At 41.1% G+C, this 9,398-nt stretch overlaps 1 pseudogene across 1 annotated transcript; it reads right to left on the reverse strand.

Annotated features, from left to right (window-relative positions):
* Positions 1–8,271: 8,271 nt before the first annotated feature.
* Positions 8,272–9,003, reverse strand: LOC110293235 (annotated as a pseudogene). The gene has a single exon (XR_002377788.2). The product of XR_002377788.2 is annotated as a peptidyl-prolyl cis-trans isomerase A pseudogene (transcript).
* Between the last annotated feature and the right edge of the window lie 395 nt (positions 9,004–9,398).

Genomic DNA, 9,398 nt, shown 5'->3' on the forward strand with positions numbered 1-9,398 from the left:
AACAGTGGCCTTCAAATGGACAAATGGTTTGGAAGGCAGAGATAGGACCTTGTTTAAAAACCACATTGCTAAATTGAGGAAAACCACTGTGGAAGCAGCAAAGAGGGAAATTGAATGTTGGTTGCAAGATCATAAACCTAAACACAGTCACAAAGTCACCTTCTTGGTGCTGGTTGTCTTCTCCTCACTTTATGCCTTTGCCCTATCTGTCCCACACTTAGGTTTTTCTTTGAAACTACACTATCTCTATGGGTCTATAGGGTGACACTTATCTCCATTTTATGTTCACATAGAAGCTGTGCTTACATTCACTATTTGAATACATGTTTATCAACCACTCTAAGATCTGATGTGCAATTTTCAAGTACTCTCAAGATGGCTAGCAAGTCTCAGAGCAAATATTATAAGTGAAATATGTGAATTTTGGTACATGGACGTCATGGTATTTATCTTGTTTGTTCAGAAGCTGTGAAAGAGTTTTTTCTTGGTACTGCAGTTGTATTCTGAAGAAATGTGGTTTTCCAGAGAGCCAATTTCTATGAACACAGCTCCATTAAGCATAGTGTTGACCTGAGGCCAGAACCCTCTGTGGGCTGGTTTTACAAAGGCAAAAGCATAGACTTATAAGTTCAAGCTTAGCTCTAGAGCTGTTTTTACTGTTTGTCAAATGAGCATGATGTCCTGTTAAGTGTGTGTAGTAATGATTTATTGTATTGTCTTCCATTGCTGTGATAATAGCCTAGCTCTTTCAATTATGCAGAACTTCCATGACCATCTACAAGCTCCCTGAGCCCACTAATGAGGTCCCTCATTTCTCTCTGTATCCCAAGACACAGAGTAGCCTTTCTGGAAACAGAAGCTCATATAATCTTCACAGGACAACAGATCATAAGCACTTGCTGCAAGACTATTTAGCTATAGCACTTTGAATCATTATAACAGTCATCCCCTTTAGGAGATGACCTCCAAAATGTTATCAGACACAATTTCTCACTGTGATATCTGTATGCAATCTGAAAATTGGACAGTCTAGGTTAAACTCAAACTATGTTTAGGGTCATCTGGGATAGCTCAATGTGTCTGTTATCTCTCTCAACCCAAAGGGTAAGTGCATAAACATTGGGCATGTTGCTCTCATGGCAAGAGGTAGACAATTAAGAGAGTAAGAAACCATAGGAAAGCCATGGCACACATTGTCTCCTCTAACAATCCAATATCAAAACTGCCATGGGTTCACATGACCAAACTGCAAAAGGGTAGATGAGTACAATTTTGAAGTAGAAACCTCCAGTTTCTTTGGAAAGTTAGTTATGGCAAATGATGTTTTGCTGGGCACACCGGTGAAAGGATGTCTTGCTACAGCAGACACAGGAAAGAATGTTTTCCTGAAGCTGGCACAGGTGAAAGGATGTTTTGATATAGCAAACATGTGACAGGATCAGGGATGAAGAAATATAAATATGACCCCACAGACAGTGGTTTGTTCTGCCTCGCTATTCTTATCTAAAAGTATGTATGTATTGGTTCACCTTACATTGCACTTTTGGACTCAACTGGTGGTAATGCCGCCATTGAGAGAAACTCACCCAAGAACTGAAGCTTACCACTTCCACAGCCTCATCTCAGGGTGGTTGGTGAACCTGGTAGTTTCCTCAGGATTGGGCTACTGCTGCTGGTCTGTGCCTGGTGTCTGCCTACCAAAATGACTGGACTGAAACTGCTGGCTAGTACCTGGTGTCTGCCTGACTAGAGGACTACTCTGCAGCTGCCGAGTCATATTTGGTGTTTGCTACAGGACCGAACTGCTGCCAAAGAAGATCAAGCTTACCCCAAAAGAATTATGGCTGAACAGGTCCCGTTTCCCCATATCCTAATAACTCTTTTCTTCAACTACCTCTGCTGGGTGGTGGGCTAGAGGAGAAGTTGAACCCTTATTAAAAGTAGGTTGCAGGAAATTTATGCCTATACAGTTTATCCACAAAGTGTTTGTGTGTGGGGGGGGGTATTATCCTAATATAATAGCAGATGTGCTTGAGTCATTTTCAGGTTTATATGAAAAGGACAGAGCACAGTATAACTCACGTCTGGTCATTATCTTCTGTAGATTGCTCTAGACATTTGGTTTTAGTTGTATTTGGAGTTTGCTGATAATGAAGACACCACTTACTTGAGTCACAAATCATGGAACAATCACTCTGGTGCTGGCCTGGGAGTTTTGGCCACATAAGGTAGCTCTCACACTATTGGAAACTGCTGTGCATACTCCCAGAGGAGAAAACTAAGAATCAGCATTACCTGACTATGAACCTTAAGCACTACAATATGCAATAATGACCATCCTGGTAGGACATGTCCCTTTGACATTGTTTTCTTCATCTAAGAACTGTATGTATCATGGCTATTAGTAGACATCACAAATTTTACTTGTGATATATTTCATCTTAAATCACTGAATATATACACACGGGCAATAGAATCTGCTTATAAAAATGCAATTTATATGTTATTTAGAAACAATGTGCCTTGACAAAACAAACCACTCTAATTATGTGAAAAACAGAAGTCAACATATAAGACAATTTTATAACTTTCTCCCTAATGGTCTCTGCTATGAAGGAAATAAATTAGAATTAATTTAAAGATAGGATTTAGTATTGATGTCAATAGTACATATTTTATATTTGTATGCATGTATATATCTCTGTAGAGTACAGATATTTCAATGGATGTATATATAGGCAGATTTATTTACCCACAGAAATGCAAGGGGGCATGCAGTATGTAACACACTCAAGGCCCATTAATTTACTGTGGTACAGTAAGATTTCTCGATTTTGATGAGTCATGTACTTTGTATTTGGGGGTTATAAAAATTTGAACTAAACACTGATGGAGGAGCTGTAGTCCTGCTACAGATACTGAGGAAAGAGTGTTGCAGACAGAAATACTGGAGATTTGGAAAGACCTGAAGGATAAGGATTTGCATGGGTTTCTATACAGTGAAAGGGGGTCAGAGGGACTGAGGAAGCTGTAAGAGATGAACTGAAAGGTTTAACTGGGATCCATGCCACTGACTGATGAGTAAGCTGGCTTTATAAAAGTGACTCTTGCTTATGATTGGCAGATGTCATTTCTTCTTCTCTCCAAATATGCAGTAATGGCATATGACCATCTCACCTTAAATGCACTTACTTAAAATCTGGACTAATGAATCTGTATATATGGTACTGTTTGTGAAAGATAGTAAAGAATCATCATCATCATCATCATCATCATCAACAACAACAACAACAACAACAACAAAGCCTAAAAGAGTTGTCTTCCTACTTTATCAAAGAGAGTAGATATGGATGTGTCCTACTCCGCTAGTCTGTTAAATGATAACTAATGAACAACAGAATATTTTTTTGCACATATCAGCACTAGAAGTAAGAGGATTTCCCTAGAGGGAGGATTTAGGTGCAGCATGTAGAAGAGAGTGTTCTCTTGGGCATATGGTATGTGGGTGTGCCCCTGGCAGAGTACAGTGTTGGAAAAGAAGTGAAGTTTCATGTGACACACATTATGTTTTCCTTGTACAGGGAGGAAAGTTATGAGTGACTGTGCTTAAGCTATACCATAAAAGATAGGATATTGTTATTGAAAGCAAGGTATAATATCAGAAAACTTTCCCTTCTTTGTATTTTGCTTTTTTAAAAAATGTGTTTTAAAATTTAATCTTTTTACATTCCAGACTTTATCTGCTATCCCGGTCACACTTGCTGACTATTCCACATCCCATAACCCCCAACCCCATCTCCATGAGGATGTCTCCACCCCCACCTGCACCCCAACAGACCTACCCACTCCCTGGGGACTCCAGTCTCTTGAGGGTTAGGTGCATCTTTTCTGACTGAGTCCAGATCTGGCAGTCCTCTGCTGTATACTTGTTGGGGGTCTCATATCAGCTGGTGTGTGCTACCTGGTTGGCTCAGTGTCTGAGAGATCTCAGGGGTCCAGATTAGTTGAGACAGCTGGTCTTTTTATAGGGTCACCCTCCTCCTTAGCTTCTTCCAACTTTTCCCTAAGTCAGCTGCAGGGCTCAGCAGCTCTGTCCATTGGTTGGGTGTAAATATTTGATTCTTTCAGCTGCTTGTTGGATCTTTTGTAGGGCAGTTATGATAGGGCCCTTTTTGTGAGCACTCCATAGCCTCAGTAATAATGTCAGGCCTTGGGACCTCCCCTTGAGCTGGATTCCAATTTGGGCATGTTGCTGGACCTCTTTTTCTTCAGGCTTTTCTCCATTTTTGTCCCTGCAGTTCTTTCAGACTGAAACAATTCTGAATCAGAATTTTTGACTGTGCGATGGCAACCCCAACCCTCTGCTTGATGCTCTGTCTTTCTACTGGAGGTGGACTCTACACGTTCTCTCTTCTCATCATAGGGCATTTCATCTAAGGTCCCTCCCTTTGAGTCTTGAGAGTCTCTCACCTCCCAGGTCTCTGGTACATTCTAGGGGCTCCCGCTACCTCCTACCTCCTGAGGTTGCCTGTTTCCATTCTTTCTCCTGGCCCTCAGAGCTTTAGTCCTGTTCCTCCCGCCCAATACTGATCATGTTTCCCTCTTCCCCTCCCTCTTCCCTTTCCCACCTAGACTGTCCCTCCCCCCGACTTTCTGTAATTTCTTTCTTCTCCTCCCAAGTGGAATTGAGGTATCCTCTTTAGCTTGTTAACCTTCTTGATTTCTGTGGATTGTACAGAAAACAAAATGGTACATTTTGCTTTAAGTTGCCATATAATAAAAAATGTTGTGAATATCCCATCAGCATTTGTCTCTCCTCTCTTAGCAACTCCATATCACCTAAAAACAGTTGTAATAATAAATGTCAATTAAAAATAGATATGCTTATAACCAAGCTCATTTTCTCATGTATCTTACATGATGTAATAGTTAGCACTGTCTTCTTGATTTAACACTGTAATTCATTGATCCAAAGCTAAGGTTTAATGAAGTTACGTAGCTTGGTAAGGTTTGCATAAGCTAGGGGCAGAATTATATTTGAATTAAACTTGAAGTCCAAGCTGCCATTATAACTAATAAACAATCAGGCATTCAAAGATTACTCCAGTCAGTAGCAGTTTATATATGTAAATGCTCATAAGGTTACAAATCATGGTGAAATGTCAAGTACTACAAATGTATAATCACACCATGCATTCATTATAAATGAGGTTATTAATAAAACATGCTGACCGCCAATGTTCAGAAGATGACACAGCAATGGCAGATTAACTTTCATAATACATAGTCTATCAAATATAAAGGGATTTAAGTTACAAATGTTGTTTTGAAAATATTTCTTTTAAACTATGACTGAATTTATTACTTGAGAATGTTATACATATTTATAGCATGGCCTTTACCTCTTCCTAGAGCCCTACCTCCAAACGCCACTCCCACATCAATGTAACCTTTTTAAGACCCAGCAAGCCCAGTTAGCAATGTCTGTATGTGCATGTGTGTGGGCAGGGGGCATCCACTGGAACATGAGCTATATCCCTGTTAAAAATTAATTCAATGAAATAAAAATTTATTAAATTCTCAAGTTGACTCATGCTAAATGAACAATGTATAAGAAAAATTCTTATTATCAAATACTCAACTCGAAAAGTGGGGAAAACTATCTTTTTAAGTTTCTTTTCAGTTCATTAAGTCTAAATAAACTTCTGTTTACAGCTGACACTAGCACACTGACATGTTTAATAGAGGCAAGAATCACACAAGCATATACGATGGATAAGTTGAACCTAGATTAAAACACATGCGGTGGATAAATAAAACCCACTGCTGCCTAGAACAGTGTGTGTGTTAGAACACACAGGTAAGCTAATTTTTCTTAGGCCTTGACCAAGCCAGTTCAGTCAGTCAATAGGGTCTCAAGCAAGGGAGTGAGGATTGAAAACGAAAAAGTTAGACCAAATTATAACCTGACTCCAACCCATACTGAGGCTGAAACAGCTCTATTTCCCTCTAGCCTGCTTATACAGCATCCTAGGTCTATCCGAAGCACATGACCAGTTCTTAGATCAAGACAAAGTAATCAAGCAAAGTAGTATAAACAGGGAGATCACACAAGAAAGTAATTAAGCAGAGTAATAAGCAAAAAGATCATATAAGGAAGTAATTCAGCAAAATAGTAAACAAAGCCCCCCAGTCACTGGTATTCTTGTCTAAGCCTACTTTCTTGAAGGAGCCCAATGGCAAAGGCCAAACTCCTAGAAGCAGCACCAAAATCTCTCAACAAGGGCTGACCCTAGCAGAGACTCCTACTAATGGAGAACATGGATGCTGAAGTGATCACCTCCTGTAGCCAGGCAGGACTCCCACAGAGGAAAGGTACATCAACCTACTCATTAAACCTTCAATTCAGAATTCGTCCTACCAACAAGATGTGCAGAGATAAAGGCAGAGCAGAGATAGAAGGAATGGCCAACCAATGACAGGCCCAACTTGATACCCATCCCATGTGAGAGAGTCAATTCATAACACTGTTAATAATTCTCTGCTATGCTTACCAACAGGAGCCTAGCATAACTGTCTCCTGGGGGGCTTCAAGCAGCAGCCGATGCAAACAGATGCAAAGACACACAGCCAAACATTAGGTGGTATGGAGGAATCAAGGACACCACAGCAAGGCCTAAAGAGTTAACTAACCTGGGCTCATAGGGGCTCACAGAGACTGAACCATCAACTAAAGAGCACGCTGGGGCAGGATCTAAGCCCCTACACATTTGTAGCAGATGTGCAGCATGGTCTTCATGTGGGTTCCCCAACAACTGAAGCAGAGACTGTTTCTGACTTTGTTGCCTGCCATTGGATCCCCTCCTAACTGCACTGCCTGGTTGGGCTTCAGTGGGTGAGGTTGAGCTTAGTCCTACCGCAACTGGATATCCCAGGGTGAGATGGTACCCGGGGGGGGGTGGGGGTCGGGTGGGGGGGGTTCTCCTTCTCTGGGGAGAAGGGGTGGTAAGGAGGGTAAAGATTGTAAAGTCAAGACTGGGAAGAGACTGTGTGGGCAGCAACTGGGGTGTAAAGTAAATAAATTAATAAAACAAAACAAATGCAAATTAAATGTAAATATTTTAAAAAGATTAGCTACCCATTGAAAGTGAACAACAGGATATAGAATTTCTGATGTGGTTGAAATGAAAATGCCTATATCATTCCTGACACATAGGAAGTACTCAATAAAGGTTAGCCTCTGTGACGGTCTGCTTTAACTATCTACTCAAACCAACCTAGAATCACCTGGGAAGAGAATCTCAATGAGGGATTATCTACATTGAGTTGGCCTATAGGCATTTCTGGGGGGGGATTTTCTTAATGAAATTAATTCATGTGGGAAGTCCTGGTCCACTGTGGGTGTCCCCATTCTCTAGAAAGAGAGTCCTGAGCTGTATAAGAACAGGGAACTCAATCTGAGCACAAGCAAGCCAGTGAGCATTCATTGCTCTTGGCTCTTGATTCTGGATGTGATGCGACTAGCTCTTTGAAGTTCCTGCCCTGACTCCCCACGATGCTGGGCTAGAGTTAAAACTGTTAGCCAAATAAACCTCGTCTGCCTTAAGCTGCTTTTATTTAGTATATGTTATCACAGGAGCAGATACAGAACAAAGATACCCTCATTCCAGTTTATTGTTTAATGGAGTCCATGTATTCAGATGCCATACAAAGAATGGAAAAAAAAAAAAACTGTGTACACAGAAAAGGAAACTTCCCTGGAATCTGAGACACTCAGATGTTGCTTGGGATAATTGCAGAGCTCAGGCAATGCTGTCTATAATTTTGCTTCTTCCTGTCTTTGCATTTCCTACTAGACATATTTTCATGACAGCCAGTCACCATTCCTTGGGTCCACATGCCTCCCTCTACCACTCCCTCTGCCACCATCACAGTTGGGCACTGAGAATAATTGGGAAGCCCAAGGATTCAGCCTTCAAGTAGGGGGCTGAGCAGCAGGAACAGATGTACCATTTAAGAGAAAGTGATGGCAATTTCACTGGTGTCTCCAAAGCCACATAAACCTAACGAGGTTAAGGAGAAAAGAAAATTATTTCCCTGTGGTTTGTTTTCTGAGTTTTTGTGACTGTATAAGGACAAACCAAAATCCATTTCACATCATCTTCCTTTCAAGTATGTATATTATGTAAGTGAATTCAAACGCATTTGTTTTATTGCATAGAGCAATCTTGGCATTTAAAAAAAAAGTTTTTAGGTAAAGATTTTTTTTCCTTATTTAGTTTTTATTCATAATCATAAACTTAACTTTGCAATCCAGCTAGACTTGAAGGGGAATGAGGAAAATATGGAACCCAAAGAACTTCAGTGAGAGCAGAGATTACAGGACATTGTGAGCAGATGGGGTAGGGCCGCTCTCCTGAGCTACAGAAGGAATGGTTTGATGGGTAAAATGCCCGCAAGTCAAAAGAAATTAGAGTTGTCCACAGTCGGAAATGGTGATCTTCTTGCTGGTCTTGCCATTCCTGGACCCAAAACGCTCCATGGCTTCCACAATGTTCATGCCTTCTTTTACCTTCCCAAAGACCACATGCTTGCCATCCAGCCATTCAGTCTTGGCAGTGCAGATAAAAAACTGGGAACCATTTGTGTTTGGTCCAGCATTTGCCATGGACAAGATGCCAGGACCTGTGTGCTTCAGGATGAAGTTCTCATCCTCAAATTTCTCTCCGTAGATGGACCTGCCGCCAGTGCCATTATGGCGTGTAAAGTCACCACCCTGGCACATGAATCCTGTAATAATTCTGTGAAAGGAGGAACCCTTATAGCCAAATCCTTTCTCTCCAGTGCTCAGAGCTCGAAAATTTGCTGCTGTCTTTGGAACTTTGTCTTCAAACAGCTCAAAGGAGACGCGGCCCAAGGGCTCGTCATCGGCCGTGATGTCGAAGAACACGGTGGGGTTGACCATGGCCGCAGCAAGCGGCGAAAAGTGACAGTGGTGTCTGCAAAGCCTGTAGGTAAAGTTTTGGATGAGCTTGAAGAGAAAAGTATACAAAGCCAGTGTGTGATCACAATGAGCTTATGTGCTCTTCCCATGTCTGTCGGGATGCTGTTCCTCCTCAGAGTGATATTAGTTTGTTGTGTTCGACATCATTCTGCATCAAGTCGTCAGACTGCTTCTAGGTACTTGGTTATGACAGTGTGAGTAAGAAGTAACTAAGATTCCCCCAATCATTGTTACAATAGACACTCAGAAAGCACCAAGCCCATGGAGAAAATAACCATGAACACATGAAGAAAAATGCAGCCCTAAGGGAACCAGACAGTTGAGTAGCTACTATCTGTACCTGGAGAAACTGGTTGTAATTTTGGGAAAAAATTTTATGAAATGTCAATCAATT

This window comes from Mus caroli, chromosome 1 (genome assembly GCF_900094665.2).
Source record: "Mus caroli chromosome 1, CAROLI_EIJ_v1.1, whole genome shotgun sequence".
Taxonomy (NCBI): domain Eukaryota; kingdom Metazoa; phylum Chordata; class Mammalia; order Rodentia; family Muridae; genus Mus; species Mus caroli.